Genomic DNA, 24850 nt, shown 5'->3' with positions numbered 1-24850 from the left:
ACCAACTGAGCTATATCCTGAGTCCTGTAATGATTTTTCTTTTTTAAAGAGGAAGTGTATTTCTATTTACTCATAGCAAACCAAGTTTAAGGATAAAAATATGTTGTCTTAAAGACTGTTGATGTGTTCCAGATGGTAACCAGGGCTCTTGTACCTGCTTTAAAAAATAAATACAGAAGTCATGTGAGCAATGATGAGTGTTTTAAGATGATAAAAATCATTCTTGAAATATTATGGTCAAAAAGAAAAGATATTTATTATTTGGAAGACTTATACTTCTGAGAGCTTTTCCTAATATTATGATGGAAATTTTGACTGGATCACAACTTAAGTTGACATTAATGGGAATCACTTCATTATGATCTTATGTAACCTTATAATAAGAAGGTCATCTGGAAATTTTAGATAATCAGATGGTTCTGTAACCAAGTAAAAATAGTGCCTTATTTTTTGATGTGTTTTAATCTTTGAGTACTCACACTAATTGTAGATTTCGAGTGTGCCCTTCTTTGGACTGTTAACATCTTTTATAGCTATAATGATTACCTCTGTAGTCAAGTGAATGACTGACATTTCTATTATTATAATGACAGTACAACTGAAGTCTCTGACAAGGTGGTCCCTCTTTGCTTTTCTGAGTCTTCTACCATGACCCTTTCCCTGCACCTCTATAAAAGAGGTGGTTCATATAAGCTGGTCCATGTCCTTAAATCTAAAATAAAGGATTATGAAATGGAGCAAAGAGATCAAGAAAGCTGAGTACAAGTGGTGACTCTGACAGCTAATCAGCTTTAAGATTTTGTGCACATGACTTCTCATATTTCATTTTTCTGATTTGTAACATGTGCATTGGATTAGGTGGTGATCTCGAAGATATCTTTTACTCTAAGATTCTGTAATTCATGAAAATTCATGGCACTATGATAATTAGATAAACTGACAGCTGGATTCAGGGAAATGGCAGAGCTAAAAGCTACATTCTACACTATCCCTGGTGAACATTTATGTTTGCATATTTTAATAATAATATTCTCTATGTCCTATCTCCCACCAATCAGTCACTTATTGGAATCCTTTTATCTTCAGATTTTACTAGTATGTAATTTAATAAAATCCATTAGTACTAACAAGATGGAGTAACAGTGATATTTTAATATATAGAATGTACTTTTAATATCATTCATAGTATTCAAGAAACCAAATGAAAAAATTTTAGCTTTGACTTGTAAGAAAGAAAAAAAATCACCCATCTTTATTTAATGGAGAAAAAGACCTCCAGTAAAGAATGATATGCCAGAATTGTGATTCACTTCACACCTGCTTCATATTTAGTATGCAGAACCTCATATGTTCTCAAGCATAAAAAATGCAGGGTGACATATTAAATGAAGGGTCATTCTGAAAAATAAAGTAGACAAAATGGCTTACTCTCAAAAGATAGTTGTGAAGTAAAAACCAAAATAATAGTTTATTCATAGCTAATATTTGACCTTATTTCTCAAGTCTAGAAAAGTCAGAGGGAAATCCAGTAAATGTCAACATTGTCATTTGGGGAGACTCAGGACATCTGAAGAATTTAATCTATATTAATGAGACATGAGACCTGTTTAGGGTTCTCTTAGAGATTGCTCTGGTGTCAAATTTTAATGATCTAACATCATGAAAAGGATTTCTAACCAATTATCTAGCAAGACAATATCATGTGATTTTTTTTTTTAATTGAGGCCTCAATTATTCTGACCTCTGATAAACTGGTCACATATTGGGCCTTCTTTGCTTACCAAGTTGATAACTTGCTCTCAGTTGGGGTCCTTCCAGCAATCAAGTCAGTCCATGTGAGATTCTTACAGTAAAGCTGAAATCCAATTCATCAAACATTGATTAAAACCTGTAATGGTGGTAAGGTAGAAGTGATGATCGTAGCTTCCATTTATATGAACATTTTTTTAAGAGAGAGAGAGAGAGAGAGAGAGAGAGAGAGAGAGAGAGAGAGAGAAATTTTAGTTTTTGGTGGACTCAACATCTTTATTTTATTTTTATGTAGTGCTAAGGATCGAATCCAGCGCCCCATGTATGCCAGGCGAGTGCGTTACCACATGAGCCATATCCCCAGCTCATATATGAGCAATTTTTTATGTTCCCAGTTGTGTCTATGTTTCCAGTTTCTAATTCTACACCAGCTTTGCAGATGTGGAGAGGAGATTCAGAGACTTTATATAATCTGCTATATTGCTAAGTAACTGGCTAGAATCAGGATTTGACAGATCTGTTATACTCCAAAATTCATGGTTTTCTCCTCTTTGGATAGCTCTTAGGTCTTTCTTTTGCTTATCTAACTCCTCACTGTTCATAATAGCCTCCTTCTACCTAGCATCAGCTATATTCAAGATACTCTGCTCTGTGTTTTATTATATAAACCTACTTAATAGATGATACTAGCCCCACTTATAAATGAGAAATGATGGCTAGAGGTTAAGAAGTACGTCTGAGATTACACAGCTAGAAACTGGCAGAGATAGGATTCAAATATAAATCTGACTTTCCAAACCAAGCTTTTACTACTAGAGAACAATGGCTTTGAGCAGCAGTGTACCCTGAGTTAGTACAAAGGTGCTAAAGCATAAATCCTATTTTCTAGTAGCTGGAAGTCCACTGTTTTAGATAGACAGAACTCAAGTGTCTGTAAAGCCAAAAAAAAAAAAAAAAACCAAAAATCATGCAAATGAGAAATAATTTTAAAGGGTGCTGGGAAATATAGGGAAGATGAATGCCAAGTAGAAGATACAGAAGCTTTTTGCCAACATGGAAGCACTTAATGAATTATCCTTCAAAATACAAAGGATAAAAGGAAATATTTCAAACTGAGGAACTAGTTTCCCCTTAAGTATACTATTTTTGTTAATAATTGCAAATAGTTTGTAACTTTAGCTTTAATTTTTTCATTGGCTTGTGTCTTATTTAATGGTTACCAGAATCTCAAATTTATTAGATCTATTGTTTATTGTTACTTTTTATTTGTGTGTCTTTGGGATGGAAAAAAATACCTAAACCATTTTTAGTTTCTGAATTTATTAATGATTTATATATGGCCTATTAATTTTGCTGGATATAAGATTCTTGATTGGCATCCATTTTCTTTCAGAGTTTGGTATATGTTGTTATAGGATCTTCTAGCTTTGAGGGTCTGGGTTGAGAAATCTGCTGAGATTCAAATTGGTGTCCCCCTGTATGTAATCTGAAACTTTTCTCTTGCAACTTTTTAAATTCTATCATTCTACATGCTAAGCATTTTCATTATTAATGTGCCTTGGTATGGATCTGTTGTAGTCTTGCACATTTGGTGTCCTGTAAGCCTCTTGAATTTGATTTTTAAATTCTTCATGTTTGGGAAATTTTCTGATATTATTTCATTTAAGAGATTGTGCATTCCTTTTGTTTTTATCTCTGTGCCTTCCTCTATCCCCAAAATTCTTAGATTTGGTCTTTTCATGTTATCCCATAATTCTTGGACCTTCTGTTTGTGGTTTCTTACCATTTTCATTGTGTGGTCAATTTTATTTTCAATATTATATATTTTGTCTTCATTGCCTGAGGTTCTGTCTTCCAAGTGACCTATTCTGATGGTAATGATTTCTATTTGAATTTTTTATTTGACTTATTGTTTCCTTCATTTCAAGAATTTCTGTTTGATTTTTTTTCAGGGTCTTTATATTTCTTCCTTGAAGTTATCTTTTGCTACCTGTATTTGCTGTCTTATCTCTTTGTTGAAGTGATCAATTGTTGCCTGTAATTACTTTTATATTATTCTGTGCTTTGCACATCATTTTAATCATGTATGTTCTGAATTCCTTCTCTGACATTTCATCTACTGTGCTGTCAATGGATTCTATTATTGTAGAATCTTGGTTTGTTGGGGGTATATTTTCTTCCCTTGTTTTTTTCATGTTCTTCATGTTTTTTCCCCTCTGGTGGTACAGATCCAAGGTATTAAAGTTTCTACCCTATAGTGTTCCTGCAGGTTACCAATACCTTAGCTCTAGTGTAACCATGCCTACAGGAACCTTGGTGATGGTCTCCCCAGTCCTGGCTGTTGTGTCTAGATGGAAGCAGGCTGGGACAGCCATGTGTTGGTATATGGTGGGACGCAGTGAGGTTGGTCTTTATATGTGGCCTATTAAATGATCAATTTTTAGAAATATTCCACAGATATTTGAAATGTAGGTGAATTTTCTAAAGAGTTGAAACTTGTTTAATAATTAGATTATTCTAATCCTCATGTATTTTTTCTTTGAAGAGCTAACAAATTCTAGGTAAGAATCTCCCACTGATTTTGGTTTATAAGATTTTTCCATATTTCTTAGTTTTTACTTCATGTAATTAATACAGTATATAAGTTTGTGATTATTATGTTTTCTTGGATTATACCTCTTATCAATATAAAAGATCCATCTTTGCTTCACTTGACTTTTTTGCTTTAAATTTACTGATATGAGCATTGCCTTAGCTAGTTAAGCTTATATATAGATACATTTTTGTCCATCCTTTTCTGTGTCATTTTGCCATAGTTATCTTTATCCAATCAGATAGTCTTAAGATGTTTAACTAATTACATTTATTTATTTATTTATTTGGTACCAAGGATTGAAACCGGGGTGCTTAACCACTGACCTACTTCCCCAGCCTTATTTATTTATTTATTTATTTATTTATTTATTTATTTATTTATTTATTTGTATTTTACTTAGAGACAAGGTCTCAATGAGTTACTTAGTGCCTCTTTTTTTGCTGAGGCTGACTTTGAACTCTTGATCTTCCTGCCTCAGCTCCCAACCTGCTGGGATTACAGGCATGCACCACCACACTTGGCTATGTTTTCTTTCTTTAAAAGCTGTTTTCTTAAGATAATGGGTTTTTTTTTTTTAACAATTCTGTGAAAATTTATAGCCACAGTATAATAATTTCACATATGTTTAACTTTGAAATTTGCTGGGTTCATTCAAATTCATTGCTTACTACCATTTATTTATTGCCTGCTTTAGTACTCATTTCTTGCATTTTTAAAATTTGGATTAATATCTCATTTTATTGGGGTATTTCCTGATGCATCACCAATGATTTTCACACTATTATATCTATGAGTTCTTTGTCTTCTTGCCTAAGCTCTCTGTAGTAATTGACAAATGATTACTTTCTCTTGTTTTCATTTGACTTCTAAGAATCTGATTTCTTTTGGTTCTTTTAGCTCATGGGACACTATTTTGATAGTTTTTGTCTCCCCAGTTTCTTTATGTTGCTGTGTCACAGGACTTGATTTTCCAACTCAGTTCTCTTCTATTTACTCTCATCCCTTAGGTGACCTTATTCAGGTTCATGACTTTATTTGCCATCTATATAAAAATTCAAAGTTTATGTCTTTTGCTCAGACATCTCCTATGATACATAGCTATCTCATTGTATATTTGATATTGCCATTTTCACAATCTCTAAACTGGTCCCTTACCAAGACCTGAACTTTCCTAAGTATTATTTATCTTAATAAGAGCAAACTTTAGTATTTAATTTCTTCATGCCAAAAGCTTCAGTTCATCAGGCAAAATAAAATCTCAGAGTTGTCAAATTCGTTAGAAAATATTGTAGATTCTACCTTCTAAAATAGATCCAGAATTAGACTACTTCTTATACTTCCCTAGTTACTACCCAAGGTACGATCACCTTTTGCTATTATCATATAGTCTCACAGCTGGTTTCTCTCCTGCCATATTTGGCCCTTAACAGCTCATTATTTAATCCAGAAGCCGGTCAGCATTCATTCACTAAGTAAAAGTCGGTTGCATCTAGTCCCCCACTGTAAGTTATCTTGTTCACCCACTTTTCTTTAGTTCCTTTGGGTTCCTTGTTCTTCCTTCACAGCAAGTGTTTATTTCAAGACCTTTGCTCCATATCAAGCTTTCCCCTTGATATGGCCCTGGCTCCCTCCCTCACTTCCTTTGCTTCTCTGTTCATAGGTCACCTTATCTACATTGTTTGAACTTGCCTCACATGTTAAAGTTTCTCAATATATTTGTTGATATCTGTGCATAGTTATTGTGTCTGGGTATATAATATTTTATGTCCTAATCCTTTTTAAATTAAAACTTAGATTAGAACAATTATTAAAAATCCTGTAACTATCCATTTTACCTTATACAGTGGAGAAATCTCTTCTGTGCTTGTTTTGAGTGGCAAGGAACTTTTCATTAATCCATTATAGCATAAGTTAATCTCATTTGTTCATTTCTTCCAAAAATTATGTAAAATTTTAAGATTTAGTTACAGTTTCTTGATTTTTTTCAATGCTGTATTTCTCTTTATAATTATTTATTATATATTATAATTTTACCATTTCTGTAGGTTTTTTAAAAAGGTTTAGAGGTAAATATGTAGGCTCAATTCTTAATCTTTAAAACGAAAATATATGTGTTTGCATTTAACTGTTCACACCCATATCTATCCATTTGAAAAATTATTTCTATGTGTGTTTGTATGTCCTAACTTATTAAGTCTAAGATAATGCTTAGTGGTGCATATGAATTTACAGAACCTCTTGAACTGATTTCACAGCCCTGGAATTTGGAACCACTGTTATGAAATATATAGCAGTAACACAGTTGTTAGGAATGGTTAGTACTTTAATAAAAAGTAGAGTAAGTTCATTTTCACCTACAGGAACTCAAGTCTTCTTGTTTTACATTTGAAACTTTGGCTGCTTCTTTTGAAAATTATCCCTGTCTCAGAAAATTTAGAGTAAGAAGCACAAGTACAGGAGAGGAAAAGGAAAGTTTTCTGCAGGAAAAGTTTTAAAATAGCATTTTCCTCCAATTTCTACAAGGTTGCAGAGAAATAGTTGATGGGAGATCTTGAAAGTCACTGCTATAGCATAGAGTTGAGCTGTGCTTATTTATGGTACCAATTTCATTTTCCCATTTTTTGTTATTATTGTCAAAATAAGGCCAGTGTTCTCTAATGACTGGATTTCTGGAATGGTAACTGAATTCAATATAAATAAGTAGAAAATAGTAGTATTTGAATTATAGAAAAAGTAGTTTACATATTAATGTGTCAGTTTAAGCAACAAACTCTATATAGCCCAGAACTGTATTTGTATGTAAAATATTTAATTAGGTTTTACTTACCCCCTTCACAAGAATTAAAAGATGTTTATTTTTTTAAATAATTTTAAAATTTATTTTAATTAGTTATACAATATGGTAGAGTACATTTATGCACTTTGATATATCATACACAGATGGGAAATAACTTATTATTTATCTGATTCTACATGTTGTAGAATCAAATTGGTCATGTAGTCATATATGTACATAAGTAATAATGTCTGTTTCATTTTACTATTCTTCCTATTCATGCCTCCCCTCCTCTCCCTTCACTCTCCTCTACCTAATCTAAGGTAGCTCTATTCTTCCCTAATGCCCTCCCCACCCACCTCATTGTGAATTAGTATCCTCATATCAGAGAAAACATTTGGCCTTTAGTTTTTTGGGATTGGCTTATTTCATTTAGCATGGTATTCTCCAACTTCATCCATTTACCGGCAATTGTCATAATTTCATTCTTCTTTAAAGCTGAGTAATAGTCCACTGGGGGGAATACACACACACACACACACACACACACACACACACACCATCTTTTCTCTTTTTTTTCATCATATAGTAAATAGATATAGTTTTGTTTGTACCACCTTTTCTTTATCCATTCATTTATTGAAGGATACCTAGGTTGGTTCCATAGTTTAGCTATTATGAATTGGGCTGCTATAAACATTGACATGGCTGCATCACTGTAATAGGCTGATTTTAAGTTCTTTGGGTATAAATCAAGGAGTGGGATAGCTGGGTCAAATGGTTCCATTTCGAATTTTCTGAGGAATCTCCATACTACTTTCCATATTTTTTTTAATATGGCATTTTCTATTACTTTGTATTTTTTTTGGGGGGGGGGAGTAATGCCAGGGATTGAAATTAGGGGCACTGGGCCACTGAGCCACATCCTTGACTCTATTTTGTATTTTATTTAGAGACAGGGTCTCATTGAGTTGCTTAGTGCTTTGCTTTTGCTGAGGTTGGCTTTGAACTCTAGCTCCTCCTGCCTCAGCTCTGGAGCTGCAGAGCCACAGGCATGTGCCACTGCACTGGGCCTCTATTACTTTAATTACAATATTTTATTCAGAAAACATTTATTCAGGCACTGTGCTAGCTTTGTGTGTGTATGCAAGGAGAGAGAAGGATAAAGTTGTGCAAGGAGGGGAGGGATAAAGTTGGATAAGAAATGTCACTTGCTCCAGAATTTATATTCTAATGAGAGAGACAAGAAGCCAAAAGAAACTATAATATATTAGGAAGTATAGATAGATAGATACATGATACTGTTAAAATGTGTATGTATGGCTTAGCTATATATTTATATCTATATCTGTATTTATCTTTATAAAATTCTATCTATTCAACTAAACAACCCTCTGTCCATCCACCCACCCACCCATCCATCCATCCTTCTAATCATTAAGGCCTTGTTTCTATCTTTGCCTCAAGTTGAAGGGAAAAGAAAAATTATTTGGGTGACCATACCCTGGATAGCATTGGTTGATGTCTGCAAGGAAATGAACTTATGCTTTTTAAAAAAGGTGTTGCTAAGACCCTCTTCAGAAACAATGCATAAATAAAACAATTTTCCTATATGAACCAAGGCTAAAGGTCTGCTCTCCTGTAGGTTTTGTGAATCTACTCTAAATATATTAATAATAATAATTTTTTGTTGAATTATGGCTCATCCATGTAATAAAATATTATGACCATTAAATAACTCTAAAAGAATATTTGATATTCTTACAACTTGTTATCTAGGGGAAATATGATGGTAAAATGTTACTCAGTATAATCTTTATATGTGTTGAAAAAGACTGAAGGAAAGTACATCAAAATTTTCACAGTAGCTCTTTTTGAGCAAGGGGATTATAGTTGATTTTGATTGATTGCTTTATATATTTCTGTATTTCTTAAGTTTTCTAGTGTAAATGTGTGTTACTTTATATCAGAAAAAATATGTGATTGAAGGGCAGTAGTTAAACTTATTTTAATATAACATATGATTAGGCAAAAACATACAAGTTTGGATAAAATCATGTGAAACCTACCCATGTTTATAAAATGTCTTGGTGTTGAAGTATTGCCACACTAGCATTACTAAATTCAGAAAAGGAAGGGTAGGCACCATTGTATAAGTTTTTGTAAGCTTTTTGAATTGACGGGAATGAATGAGACAGAGGCTGCCTATCAAAACTAATCAGCTTTATTAAGAAAGTCACTGCTTAGAGTTTGTAGGAAAGATGGATAATGAAATGATTCATCTTTCATTTTATGATGAAAGAATCTCTAGGGTATTAAAAATCAGTGTTTTCTAGTGAGTGGAAATAAAGCTAGAGAAGGGGAAAGTGGGCATTATGTGGATGGGCAAAAGTGTGTGATTGTTCATTATGTGCTCCAACCTAACTCTCCTGGCTGTGAAGACAGTTGGATAGTGGATGTGGCATACTATTCAGCATTCTAAGATACTGTTTTCAAAGTGTGTTCTCCTGACAAGCTGCACCAGCATTAGCATCACCAGGAAACTTGTTAGAAAGTCAAACTCTACTTGGCAGAGGAAGGACCTCTGTGTTTAATAGATTCTTCAAGTGAAAAATAAAGTGAGTCTTCTATAGATAGGGGTTGAAAAATAACCGTCCTCCAGGGGTTTGTGATGCATGCTAAAATTTGAAGAGCTCTATTCCATAACAAAGGGTTTTTAGCCCGAAGTGTAATATCTGCACTGTTCCTCTCTGTTCTTTGCTATATTTGAAAGTCTTTCTTATAATCTTTCTACAGAAGGGAAATATTCCATGACTTTTTATTCTCTCTGATCCTTGCAACATCTGGTAAGGTTGCAAAGAATACTGAGGCATGGAGAACTTAAGTGCATATTCAAGGTAAAATATTTCTGCTGACATGAATATTACACTACTTTTGGGGGTAGTATCAGAAATATAACGAGGTCTTCAAGTTCTAGGTTCAGAACCCTATCCTCAGTGACAATATACATTCAGATTTTCCTGTCATGAAACTAAGAAATTGTAGAAATTAATCATGGAAGATTTGTGTAGAATTTTTTTCTTTTGGGTATTAAAAATCCAATTGATGTATTTATTGTTTATATTATTATATATCATTGCTCTTTCTTCTTAGTTCTAGTACTCTATACTGACAATTTTTAGGGGTCTTGCAGTGAGTCTAGGAAACCAAAACCTCCTAGGAGTTACTTTTTAACTGAACTCTCTTTTGCCTTCAAAACACTAAGGTGAATTAAGATAAGTTGGAGATATTTATGTGATTTTTGTCCTTTAATTTCTTTTGCAATTAGAAATTGGAATTTTATTTTTCTAGTAGCTATGGTAAAGTAAAACTTAACAAAAAAGTGAAGAACGTGGTATTTGAAGACAAAAAGGAAAGCAATTGAGATTTAGCACAGTAAATTATATAAATTACCAAAATACTGAAATATGAGTCATTTAGAGCAAATAGGTAAGACAGGAGAGTGGAAACTCAAGAGTGTTCTAGAAGTTGAAATGAATGAAAGAACTCAGTTAAAGCAGTTTATCAGCCAAATGAATCCATTTTCTTTCAACAAAATGAATATAAGGACAATATTTTCTTAGAGTTAAGAAAATCCCAAGAACAGGCTTCAATAACAACCACTCTGGTATCATTAAGTTAATTTTCTAAATTTGAGGTGGTTTTATGTTTTGGGACTGAATTGCTTTTTGAAGAATAGAAACTAATTCAAGAAACATGGTAATTATGTTTTTCTTATCATAATACCTTTCAAATAATTTATTTTTAATTAACTCTCTTATATGGCATATAAATTCCGGTCCTTAACCTTTCTCTAGGAAGAATTTTAATACTAGGCTCCCCCTGTCTTTTCTGTCCCTTTACTTTTAAATCTACCTTTTGAATGTTAAAATTTTGATTAGAAGGAAGAATATGATTTTTATAGCAGAATAAAATCTCATATAACCTTCCTTGATTTTTTTTCTCATATAAGAGAATAATCTTAATTGTAAAACAGTTTTTCTATTTTTGTGTAAGCATAGTCTGTTGTTCTTATGTTGGAAACCTGTCCTACACTGTGAAAGCCCCAAATAGACATGATAAATTGGATAGGATTGGATTTTGAGAATTTTGTGGATTGGCGTAGGGGGTATCAGTTAGATATCTTAGGAATCACTTGCTTCCTTTTTGTTGTTGTTGTTCTGTAGATAAGGCCTGAGGCCTTATCTAACCAGACATTTAATGAATTGTTATGCATGTAACATCATCAGCAACATTCATTTAGCATACAATGTGTTAGACACTATATTATGTGATTTATATGTACTATCTAATTTATCTTTATAGCAGTTTTATTGCAAAAAGGACATTATTGTCTCCATTTAAAATGGTAAAACAGAAGCTTAGAAGGGTTAGAAACTTGCACATTGTCTCAGTTAGAAAATTACAGCTACAGATTTGAACATAGGTCTACTAGATTTCAGTGCCCAACCTTTCAAACATTAGCCACTAACTTTATGATGGTATTAGGAAAACAAAAAAAGATTTCAAAACATGATGTAGTGGGAAATTGAGACACAATCTAGACTGAAAATTACCTTAGAGACATTACTATCTAGAACAATGTGCTTACATTTTAAAAATTTATTTTAAAAATGTGTTTATTTGTGGTGCTAGGAATCAAACCCAGAGCTTTGAGCATGCAAGGCAAAAACTCTACCAGTGAACCACATTCCCAGCTCATGCTTATATTTTTTAAAAAGAGAAAGCTGAGTCCTAGAGAAGTTAAGAAGTAAGCTCATATTCACATGACTAGTGTAGGGTAGAGCTTATCTTTTAGATCCAGTTTCCTTGACTTTGAAAGCAAAGCTGTTTCCATTCTCTTGTCTTTCCTAGTAGGTATTTTATAATCCCAGTGTGGAAGGGAAACAGGGTAGGGATGTGATTATGGCCTAGACCTCAGTGTGTGACTGTAACTAGATTTTTTCTCCCACCGTGTTCAACTGCAGCAGTTAGTTATCATGTATACATTATATTATGGGAGTGCAGTGGGAGAGAGGTAGGGAGGAATGGGGAGGTGGTGAAGAATATCTGATGATTTGAGCGATTTTCTATGCTATTCCTGGAATGAGCCTGAGGTGTGAGATGTGAACCTACTGTTCCTCAGACATCTCAGTTACCATGTGCCTACCTCTCATGGGAGCCTTTTGCCATACTGGAAGTGATTTTGGTGTTGAACAACATGTGATTTTTACACAGCATGATCCAACTTTTTCATTTGATTTACAGAAGAAAAAATATAAAATAAAGATCTATTCTAGTGCTGGAAGAAAGACTGGTTGAGTTGGATTCACTGAGAGATGTTACAGTCTTTGTTACAGTCTTCCTGAGGGATATTAAGGGTGATTTTGACTTATGTCATTTGCTAATATAACCTCATATAAAGTTGTTACACTGAATTTCTTTTTGCATTTTCCCTGTCAGTTGTAATATATGAAAGTGTCTCTCAGAATGAGTATTCTTCCCATTGTGGATCTACTTTGAAACCATGTTCTAATTATGAAGAGCATGTTCTGTCATTTGATCATTTTCAATCTCATTATACTTCAAATTGAATCCTGTTCACCTTGGAGCATTGCATTTTTATAGGTTCCTGATTCATTGATAAAGTTGGAAAATTGACTTTCCAATCACTTATTTAATTAGTTTTTAGGTAACATTCCCCCCATACTCGATGTTAACTTGAACACCAGTAACTTCTAGGACTATTTTTTTTAATAGTCATACTCAAAGTCATAGCCATAATATATTTATAACTTCTATTCATTGTATGTCCTCTATTTTAAACAATTATATGACAAATGATTTCCAAGAGACTTGTGCAGTTCCTTTTAGTATCCTAAAAGCAAGTCATGAAAACTTACAGAATGAAACCTATATAGATTTTTTACATTATCTTTCATTAGTTTTTCCCTTCCTTGGTCCTTATTTTAAAAATTTAGTATAGGTTAATGCTGTTTGCTTTGTGAGGGAAAAGCAGAAGTAGAGAAAGCATTTCTAAAATCTTTTAAAAATATCATTTTCTCCCAAGAAAACTCTTTTCTACTTGAATTTTTTAAATTTTAAAATCTTAGTCCTAATTTTCCTTTATTAGTCAGTTTTAGTCTCTCATTTCTTTTTGAAGAAAGACCGTGTATGACAGACACTAGTATGGCAATATGTAAATCAATGGAGGTGCAACTGATGTGATTCTGCAATCTGTATACGGGGTAAAAATGAGAGTTCATATCCCACTTGAATCAAAGTGTGAAATATGATATATCAAGAACTATGTAATGTTTTGAACAACCAACAATAAAAATTAATTTTTTTAAAAAAAGAAAGACCATGTATGCTAATATTTTAAATTTTTATATCCTTCTCTTGGTACTCTTCTGTCAGTTTCTGTAGATTGTAATTATATAGGAATATAAATATTCTAAAAAAGAACTGGATGAGGTGTCTGGCTCAGTATATATATTATTTACTATTGCTGTATAACTATCCTAAATATTATCAGTTTAAGGCAACAACCATTTATTTTCTCACAGTTTGGGTGGATTAGGAATCTGGGTACAACTTACTTGGATTTTCTTGGCTCAGGATCTCTCATGAGCCTGGTGGCTTAGCTGAAGGCCCATCTGAAGACTTGAGTGGTGGGGGAGCTACTTCTGAGCCCACTCATATGATTGTTAGCAGAATTCAATTCCTTGCAGACTGTTGGACTAAGGGCCTTAATTGCTAACTGACTGTTGGCAGGTGGGCTTTCTCAGTTCCTTGCCATATGAACCTTAATAGGACAGCTTCTAACATGGCAGTTGAGGTTGAAACTGCAGAGCAAGCAAGAGACCAAGTACCTAAGAAAGAAGTTATGGTAGTTTTGTAACTACAGAGTCATCACTGCAATCATGTTCCAATCATTAGTCCAAGCTTGAAAGGGCAAAGAGAGGGACTCATTACTAGAAATCATAAGAACTGAGAGTAGGAGAGAGGGAGTGTTCAATGGGAGCAGGAACATAGTCACTGCTTGTATCCAGGCAGGGAAGAATCCAAGGAAATAAGTGTCCCAACTGCTCTCCTTCTTTCCTATAATCTGTTGCCTCCCATCGGCTAGACCCAGTGAGAAGCCAGGAGGCAAGAGAATCTGATGCAGGTCAGCCTCTTAGTACAGAGTCCAGAAAAGAATGGAAGGGTAGAGAATGATTCTGGAGGTATAATCAAATAATATTTAATAAAGAATGAAGACTTTTTAATTTCTTTATATTGTCTGTTTGAATGTGAATCTATTTGAATGTACTCACCCTTGTTATGGTTTGGATCTTAAGTTCCTCAGGGTTCTCATGTTGAAGACTTAGACTCTAGCTGATAGTGCTTTTGGGAGATGGTGAAACCTTCAGGAGGCAGGACTTAGTGGAAGGAAGTTATATAATCGGGGGCATCTCTTGAAAGGGATACTGGGATCGTGGCCCCTTCCTTTCTTTCTCTTTCACGTCCCAGATGGCATGAGGTTAAGTAGCTTTGCTTCCCCATGTGTTCCCCACCATGATGTTCTGCCTTTCTACAGGTTCAAAAACAACAGAGCCAATTGACCATTGACTTAAACTTCTGAAACTAAAAGTCAAAATAGGCCTTTTCTCTTTCACATTGTAAATTTTGAGCTTTTGATAGGCTTTCTGCTTGAATGACTCCATAATGGTTACCATCAGTTCTTCAAGAAATGTGGCTGCAGGTTTTTTTTAAGTAGCATATTATGTTTATATTTCATTCTATTTAATGATTAAAACTATGGTGTAAAAGTTGCTTTTACTGAGGATAGTTGACCTCAAAGTGATCTACAGAGAAGGAATATAGATTCTAGTTAAGTTTGGAATGATATGAAATGGATGCAGTGTTGTTCACTTAAACAAATAATATTGTTGAATAGCAGTTTATCTGTTTTCTTAAGCTCTGTTTTATAAATGCTCATAAACTGAGAGAAAAAAGTTTGCTTAAGAGAGGTTTAGACTGTATGTAATCTGCTTATTATAGTTCTTTTTTTTTAAAAAAAAAATATATCTTACATTTAGAAACAAATAATCATGGAGCACTGGAGCAAAGAGAACTAATTTATTCACTAAATATTTTTGGTGGCCTGTCTACTTAATGTGAATTTACAGAGATAAATAGTGTAGGCATATGATGATTACCAAGACAGAGTTCTTGCTCTGAAGCAGCTCCAAAAATAGGGTAGTTAATGTTTAAACACTAACTATAATGATAGAGTCCTGTACATATTCTCTTAGTGGTACAGGCAACAGTACAGGAATGTAAAGAGTGATATCAAAGGGCCTAGTATTTGAGCTGGAACTTGAGTATTGTATACAATATTATGGTTAAGGGCAAGAGAATTCATTTCTGGCTCAGGGAATGACATAAACAAGGCACAGCTGAATAAAAATACAAACATGAACTCAGGGAGAAGAATTGTTAAAAACAGAACCTTGGTGAACTCTGCATACATAAGCAATGGCAAGAGTAATGTGTGCTTAAAAAGATGTGATAGAAGATTAGACTAGTAAGAGGGTGGGTTGTCAAGTCCAGATTTCTTTGCTAAGAGATTTACATTTTCTACATACTATAAATATTTTTAAAGGGAAGATAAATAATGGTAAATTAAGGGATCAGTTAGATATATAAAAGAATGTTGTAGAGAAGCTGTCGACAATAATGTGGGATAGATGTGGGGGACTTTGCATGAGGACGAGATACGTTGTCCTGAAGGCATGGCACTGGAGTGAAATGGAGATACAAAGATGAGATATTATAGGTGCTGATAACAGATATGGCAAGTTGGGAGTCTTCTTCATTTTTATTTGGAGTAATTGGTATAAGGAGATGCCATTAACTATGAAGCAATAGGAAAGGAAGATATGATCCTGGGAAAAAGTTAAAAAGTTCATTTTAGACTTGCAGAGGTTAAGGTATTAGAGCACTGAATGGTCTTATGTAGATGTCCATTTAGACACACTAGTTTGGAGACCAGGAATTTTCTGTGTTCAGGGCAGAAATCTGGGAACATCAACCTGATAATAATTTCTTTTTTTCTGAAGACAGAAAGCACTATTTATTTGTGGGTCTGATTAAGGAAGGGGGCAGCCCAGTGGAAGCCATCATGAGTGTAGGGTCCACCACTTGTCCAGGGGACCATGATGAGGAATATTTTGACCCCACAGCCATCTGGGATGGGATGCTTCTCAGCTACCATTCATTCTCATTAAACTTGGTGAAGCCTCTCTTCTTTGAGATGTGAATTTTCTGGAGGCTTAGGTGCTTAAACTGGTATCCTTGTTCTTCATCTTTGTGCAGATAGATGTGATGACTTGGCCAAAGTACGCACTGCCCACCATGCCCTGGGGCTTTCCAAAGGCACCCCACATACTACTTGATGTCATAATTGGGAACCACAAGATTAGAGACATGAACATCCATGGAAAGGGCCATCTCCAAGGTGCCTTAAGGCAGTCCATACAAGCCACAGGCTGTGTACACTACCAAGGAGGCTGCTGTTTGCAGCTGTTGTCCACTGAGCCAAAGGTAATTTTAAAAGCCATGAGAGGGGCTGGGGATGTGGCTCAAGCGGTAGCGCGCTCGCCTGGCATGTGTGCGGCCTGGGTTCGATCCTCAGCACCACATACAGACAAAGATGTTGTGTCTGCCAAAAACTGAAAAATAAATATTAAAATTCTCTCTCTCTCTCTCTCTCTCTCTCTCTCTCCCTCTCTCTCCCTCTTTCTCACTCTCTCTCACTCTTTCTTTTAAAAAAAAAAAAAAAAGCCATGAGAATAAATGAGCCCTCCGCCTCTGGAGGGAGATCAGTGAAAAGATGGCCAAAGAGAGAACTGTGTAAGGAGTGGTTGGACAAAACACCATAAAGAAGTCTGAGGACAGAAATCGGGGTTGTCATAGAAGCCAAGGGAAGGAGAGGTTTTGTTTTTAATTTTTTATTAGTTCTTTTTAGTTATACATGACCATAAAGTTTATTTTGATAAAATTATACAGGCAAGGAATATATCTTATTCTAATTAGGGCCCTGGTCTTGTGGATGTACTCAATGGTAGGTTTCACTGTGGTATGTTCTAAATGTACACATTGGAAAATATGTCAGATTCTTTCCACTGTCTTTTCTATTTATATCCCCCCTCCTTTCCCTTCATTTCCCTTTCTCTAATTCTCTAAAATTCTTTTCTTCTACTCATTCCCACCCCCTTTTTGTGGGTTAGCTTCCACATATCAGAGAGAGCATTTGACCTTTGGTTTTATGGGATTGGCTTATTTCACTTAGCATATTAGTCTCCAGATCCATCCATTTACTGGCAAATGTCATAAAATCTTCTTGATGACTGAGTAATATTCTATTGTGTATCTATACCACAATTTCTTTATTCATTCATCTGTTGGTGGGCATCTAGGTTGGCTCCATAGCTTAGTTATTGTGAATCATATACCTATAAACATTGATGTAGCTGTGTCACTGCAGTATGCTGATTTTAAATTCTTTGGATATATACAGAGGAGTGGGATAACTGGGTCAAATTCCATTCCTAGTTCTTTTAGTATCTCCATACTGCTTTCCAGAGTGATTGCACTAATTTGCAGTCCCACCAGTGAATGAGTGTACCTTTTCCCCACATTTGTGCCAATATCTGTTGTTACTTGTATTCTTGATGATTGTCATTCTAATTGGTATGAGATAAAATCTCAGTGAATTTTAATTTGCATTTCTCTAGTTGCTAGAGATGTTGAACATTCTTTTATATATTTGTTCATACTTATTCTTTTGAGAAGTGTCTGTTTAGTTCCTTTGCGCATTTATCCATTTATTATTGGGGTTTTGTTGTTTTTGTTGTTAAGCTTTTTTTTTTTAAAGATCTTTATTTATTTTACTTATTTATTTTTTATGAGGTGCTGAGGATCGAACACAGTACCTCACAAGTGCTAGGCAAGCGCTCTACTGCTGAGCTATAACTCCAGTCCCTGTTGTTAAGCTTTTTGCTTGAGTTCTTTTTATACCTGGAAATTAATTCCTGATGTGTGGGTGACAAAGATTTTCTCCCATTCTTCAGGCTGTCTCTTCACACTTTTGATTTTTTTTCCTTGTTGTGAAGAAGTTTTTTAGTTTAATACTATCCCATTTATTGATTTTTTGTTTTACTTCTTGTGTTTTAGGAGTCTTATTGAGGGAGTTGTTTCCTAAACCAACGTGTTAGAGTATTGGGCCTACATTTTCATTTAGTAGGTGCAGGGTTTCTGGTATAATATCTAGGTCCCCGATCCACTTTGAGTTGAGTTTTGTGCAAGGTGAGAGATAGGAACTAAATTTCATTCTATTATGTATAGATTTCCAGTTTTCCCAGCACCATTTGTTGAAGAGGATCTTTTCTCCAATGCATGTTTTTGGTGCCTTTGTCTAGCATGAGATAACTGTATGTGGGTTTGTCTCCATGTCTTATATTCTATTCCATTGGTCTTCATGCCTGTTTTGGTGCCAATGCCATGCTGTTTTTGTTACTATAGCTCTGTAGTATAATTTAAGGTCTGGTATTTTGATGCTTCCTGCTTCCTTCTTTCACTAAGGATTGCTTTGGCTATTATTTGTCTCTTATTTTTTCCATATGGATTCCATGACTGCTTTTTAAAATTTATATGAAGAATGTCATTGGATTTTTAATAGAGATTGCATTAAATCCATATAGCACTTTTGGTAGTACGTCCATTTTGACTATATTAATTCTGCCTATTCTAGAACATGGGAGATCTTTCCATCTTCTAAGATCTTCAATTTTTTTCTTAAGTCTTCTGCAGTTTTCATTGTAGAGGTCTTTCACCTCTTTTTGGTAAATTGATTCCCAAGTATTTTATTGTTTTTTTTTTTAAACTGTTGTGAATGGGATAGTTTCTCTAATTTCTCTTTCAGTGGATTCATCATTGGTGTATAGTAACACAAATGATTTATAAGTGTTAGTTTTTTATCCTGCTACTTTGCTGAATTCATTTATGAGTTTCAGAAGTTTTCTGGTGGAGTTTTTGGGGTCCTATTAATGTAGGATCATGTTGTCAGCAAACAGAGCTCTTCTTTTTCTAAGGAGAGATTTTAGAAGTCAACAGTTGGACTATATTAAATAATTTAAAAACTATGTTTATAGCAACTTGTATATTTGCCCCTGCCAAGGAGCTCTAAATTCTGCCCTTGTGTACAAACCCCACTGAAGGGAGAGTATTTTAGCATTGCTTTCTAGCCTGGGCCTTCACATTGCAGGGGTTCTTCAGCATTTACAGGAGTAACTCTAGGTCTCTAAAAATGTGCAGGTGATTTCTGTGGGTGAGGCAATGCTCTGACTTGGTTAATCGTGGGAGAAAGGAAGGCATTATAGCTGAAGAATCAATTTCTTGTCATGATAGATCTTGTCATGTTCTGTCAAGTCTTGTCAGGAGTAGTGTCATGTTCTGTCAAATCTTGTCAAGAGTACTACCTCTTTCCCTTTTAAGTCACAAATGAAAGAAGAGCCTGGCTGAAGAGTTAATAAATGGATGGCCTCAAATTTAAAAGCTTCTGCACAGCATAGGAAACAATTTGGAATGAGAGAGAACCTACAGAATGGGAGAAAAATTTTGCTAGCTACTCTTCAACAGGATATTAATATCTAGAATATATGAAGAACTAAAAAAATTAACACCAACAAATCAAATAACCCAATTAATAAATGGGCAAATGTATTAAACAGACACTTCTCAAAAGAAGAAATACAAATGGCCAACAAATATATGAAAAAATGTTCAACATCATTAACAATTAGAGAAATCCAAGCAAAACTACATTGAGATTTCATCTCATACTAGTAAGAATGGCAGTCACCAAGAATACAAATAATAAATACTGGAAAGGAGGTGGAGATAAAGGAACACTTTTACATGGTTGGATGGATTGTAAATTAGTCTAACTACAGTGGAAATCAGTATGGAGGTTCCTCAAAAGACTAGGCATGGAACCACCATATGACCTAGTTATACTACTCCTTGGTATTTATCCTAAAGAATTGAAGTCATGTTTATAACAACACAATTCACAATAACCAAACTATGGAACCAGCCTTGGAGTCCACCAATGGATGAATGGATAAAGAAAATATGATATGTATACACAAAGAAGTTTTATTGGACCATAAAGAAAAATGAAATTATGTCATGTGTAGGAAAATGGATGGAACTACAAACCATTACGTTAAATGAATAAGCAAGCTTATTATCAAGGATCTATGTTTTTTTCTCATTTATGGAAACCAGAGAGGAAAAAAGAAATTTGTGGGAGAGATCTCATGAAAATCAGAGGGAGATTATTAGAGGAAGGGAACCAGAGGTGACAAGTGGAGAAGGAGGAGAAACTGCTATGGAGTAATACTATGTGCATGTACAAATATGTAACAACAGATCCCATCATTATGTACAGCTATAATGCACCAATAAAAAATATGGAGAGACAGACAGACAGATGCTAGTTGTTTTGTTAAAACATTGACTACGTAGGAAGAAGAATAATGCTCATCATTGTTGGTTCTCAATTTTGAAATATATTTAAAACTTGAAACTTAATCTTGAGTTTAATTCTATGACATTTCTTTTCTTTTTTCAAAAAAACTCAGTTATTTCCTAAGTCTTATGCATTTATTTTGTGTATATGTTTTTATAAGCTTTCTTAATATTACACATGCATTCTTATGAAGTGTTTCTTCAGTTTTTGTGCTGTTTTTTAGAGAAATTGAAATAACTCTTTAGGTATTGCATCTAGTTGGTAGGCAGCAGGTTACCAAAATGATTGCACTGTAGTAAGCCATTTCTTTTAGAACTCAAAACATTTAAGCTTAGGGAAATCTGAACTTATCCTATGAACTCCTTCAATGTTGTGGTTTTTAAAAATACCCTGGTTGAAGATTAAAGAGCATGACCAAAGAGGTTATCATCCAGTCACCTATAATGTAGAAGGAATTAGCTCTCATGTGTGAGGATTTGAATATGAGGGACATGTGTAGCTTCAGGGACAACTGGGATTTGTGTTGGTATTCTCCTTCCACAGCTGTCCTGTTTTGGTACAAATAGTCTCATCTTTTGCATCTGTTAGGTGTGGCAGAATATAAGAAAGAGTCTTGACTGAAGATTAATGTTACTGAGAGGGTTCTTGGAAGGAGTAAATGTCACTGTCAGATTGGTAAGATTTAGGGTGAGTTTGTGTTATGTGGCTGTGGTGGAGAGTTTGAGGAGTGGCTAGGCAGGACCCCATATGTCAATGATAGCCATCTAGCACTCTTAGTTTCTGCAGAGTTCTACAGGACAGATTTTCTTACCAAATGCATATTCTTCATTGTGCTGGACTCTGCTAAAAGCCCTCTGTGGAAGCCCTAACTTTAATGAGCTGTTTTTAACTGGTTGTGAGTGGGTATTCCTTTGTCCTCTGATCCATGACTTAGACTAAAAGAAGTCTCCTTGAGCCCCTTTCACTAGGTCCAAACTTTCTAATTTTTATTGTATTAATTGTCTTGTATTCCTGATGTGCCTATGCTATGAGAAAAAACAAACCCCACTGGTAGAGAGTACATTAGCATTGCTTTCCAGCCTAGGCAGTCTCATCACCCATGGGATGAGACATTTCCAAGGAGGACTAATAACTTCCTTTGCCTCCAGTGGAGGAACACAAAGAGTATGTACAGTGAACCTCAGAACTCTAACCCTTCCACTTTCTGCAATGTTGACCATTTTGCAAGGATCCCATAATACTACCAATTTTTCTGTTTTGTTGGAAGAGGTATTTTTGAGCCCCTGAGAGTAATTTTTATCCCTGAATTGAAGAGACAAAACAGAGAAATTGGTATAAAATTCTCAATTTATGAGATTAATCTGTGTTAAGACAGTTGCAGTGTTGAAAAGGGACAGTTGGGATTTAAAAGGCTTGGGAAACCCTAAATAATGATGGTAATGGTTAGATTTTAGTAAGGCTAGAAACCAACCCTGAAAGCTGAATGGTGTTTAGAGATCATCTGGGTGTTCAGTCTATAAACCCCCTCCAGGGCCCAGGCCAAATCTTTCTCTCAGTTTTTCCTAATTTAATGTTTCAGACAAATTATTATTCAGGGTGGGATCTATCTGTCATTATTGAGCAAATCATAGTTCCCGACCTCTTACAGGTTAAGATATAAGACTTTATGTGTTTATAAAGGGCTTCCATTTATATTATCACAATTAGCTCTGCCCACTAATATAACAGAGAAAGAAATTAATGTACTCTTTGAGAAAAGCCTCTCTGTCCAGGGTCGGTACTCTTTCTATAAGCACAGACTGTCTTCTGTTATAAGGATTCTGTATTGTGAGAGCTAACCCTTAAAAGTAAGGATAAAAATACCAAGAGACAGCTGTCTGAGGGATTCTGAAGATATTTCCTGCCCTCAACTAAGGCCTGAAATCCCACCAATCCAGCAATTCACTTCTCTGAGTCTCCTAGGGCCTTCTAATAGAATGTAAATATCCATGCCAGAAAATTAGTTGCTCCTACAGGAGTGTGTCATTATAGAAATTGCTGAAGATGTGATAATGTAAAGCAGATTGGTTGATGGGTTTAAATACTAATACATTTGAGAAATAGTTATTAAAAATCGTAAAGTTTGGGAAACTGTTGTAGTTACTGTGAGGGATAAAATGCTGAATAATAAATGTATAATATAAAATATAGATTAAAATATTCCTTTTGTCATCTTTAAGTTTAATAATCTGAAATGAATTTGAGTGATGATGCTTGCCTACATTTTTTTTTTTAAAGACAGCTGCCAGTTGAATACCAGTTTCCACTTATTTTTTTTTTCCTGGCAATCCCTTGGAGAAACATATGTTTCTAACTTCAGTTACTGCTTTTTCCTCCATATGCTTCTTGTTCTGTTTCTTGGGTTGAATATGTGCATGATTAAGACCATGGAGCTTATTGCTAGAGTCAGATTTTCCTAATAAGAGTAAAAAGAGAACCTGACCACTACCAATTTTAAAGTGACTTTTCAATGCTTGCTTTTCAGCTACTTTTTGTGCCATATTTGTGCATTATTGCAAGCTAACTCCCCTGGGGAAGAACACAGGCATAAAGGCTGGAAGAACAGGTGCTAAGGATGAGAAAGATTAGGATTCTCGAATACTTTTAATGCCATTTGTTTCTGGTCTTCCACAACTTAATATATCATCAGCTCTCATTGACTTAGAGTCTCACACGATAGTATAGTATTTAGTGACATTGAGTAAGCCTTTTGAAAATGAAGTAATGGGACAAATTTGGTTTCATATTGCTTAAAGGCATTAAAAGTGTTAAAGAAATCTCCCAATCTACTATCATTATAAATGGCCCGTTCTAGTTTGTTGTATAGATTCATCTAAACTGACAATGTTATTATGTAACATTTAGAGTGACAGGTCAGTGAAAGTGTTTCCACTTTTAGAAATTGTTGACCTTTCTAGATCTTGCATTTTTTTTTTACTTTATTTACCTTTAATATAACAAATCAATGAACACTAAGCAAAGTGAACTGTGAAGGCTAGAATAGATTGATAAGGGCCTTTCTTGCACTCTCATATTCTTTAAGCACAGCAAAATTCCTCTAGCCTCTAACTCAGAGCTTAAAGTTCTTATTTTTGGCATGCTTTTCATAAGCCTGGCTGTCCATTTTTCACATCCACAGCTATTAAAAGCAAAAGGCAGGGGGCTGGGGTTGTGGCTCAGTGGCAGAGCGCTCACCTAGCATGTGTGAGACCCTGGGTTTGATACTCATCACCACATAAAAATCAACAAATAAAATAAAGATATTGTGTCCAACTACAACTAAATTAGTAAATATTTTTTTTTTTTAAAAGCAAAAGGCTGGTGAAGAGGGACTCTTAAGCAGAACCATTGATACCATATTACCATATGAAAATGATCTGGGAAGATAACTATGAGAAAAAAGGTATGATTTCAAATTAAGGCCAATTTGGGACCATTTAATGTAGGTGTAGCAAATCCCAGTGGACCCTGATGGACTCCACATGCTAATAATGTGATGGCCCTGAATTATAAAGAAAATATTAATTTATCATCTATGTTCCTTTTGTTCTTTGTTTGTAATAAAATTCTAGATAGATTTCAGCCCAAACAATTAAATAAATGAAAGTTGTTATGTGTCAAGATTTAAGTCCTTAACCATTTACATCCTTTGGAAAACTTTACCTCATACCTTGTCCAATGTCTCTGGGTCCTCCTTTTGCCCCACTGTGCATACGCACTTGCACACTAACCTTTCTTACCCTGTGAACTCACATGCCAAAGTTACTTTGACTGGGAAAAGTTTGCTTATCTGCCCCCTCATTTGGATACTCTTTGCTTGTACTGTCATGGAACTCACAACCCACCATCATCCCCCCCCTTTTTTAAAGTCATAGATGGCTACAATACCTTTATTTTATTTGTTAATTTTTTATGTGGTCCCGGGGATCAAACTCAGTGCCTCACTCATGCTAAGCAAGCACTCTACCACTGAGCCACAACCCCAGCCCCCCTCACAACCCCTTTTCATGGTTGCCTTTTTGTTTGCTCATCTTCCCTGTCTTTCTGTTATATATGCCTAGCATTTAGC

At 34.8% G+C, this 24850-nt stretch overlaps 1 protein-coding gene and 1 pseudogene across 1 annotated transcript in view; one reads left to right on the top strand and one right to left on the bottom strand.

Moving 5' to 3' along the window:
* Positions 1-24850, top strand: part of Ppm1l (protein phosphatase, Mg2+/Mn2+ dependent 1L) — a 289523-nt gene that overhangs the window by 133995 nt on the left and 130678 nt on the right. The gene's annotated exons all lie outside the window — the stretch shown is intronic.
* Positions 16653-16749, bottom strand: LOC143409039 (small nucleolar RNA SNORA70; annotated as a pseudogene).

This window comes from Callospermophilus lateralis, chromosome 10, assembly GCF_048772815.1.
Source record: "Callospermophilus lateralis isolate mCalLat2 chromosome 10, mCalLat2.hap1, whole genome shotgun sequence".
NCBI lineage: Eukaryota > Metazoa > Chordata > Mammalia > Rodentia > Sciuridae > Callospermophilus > Callospermophilus lateralis.
This window is presented reverse-complemented; position numbering and strand designations above follow the sequence as displayed.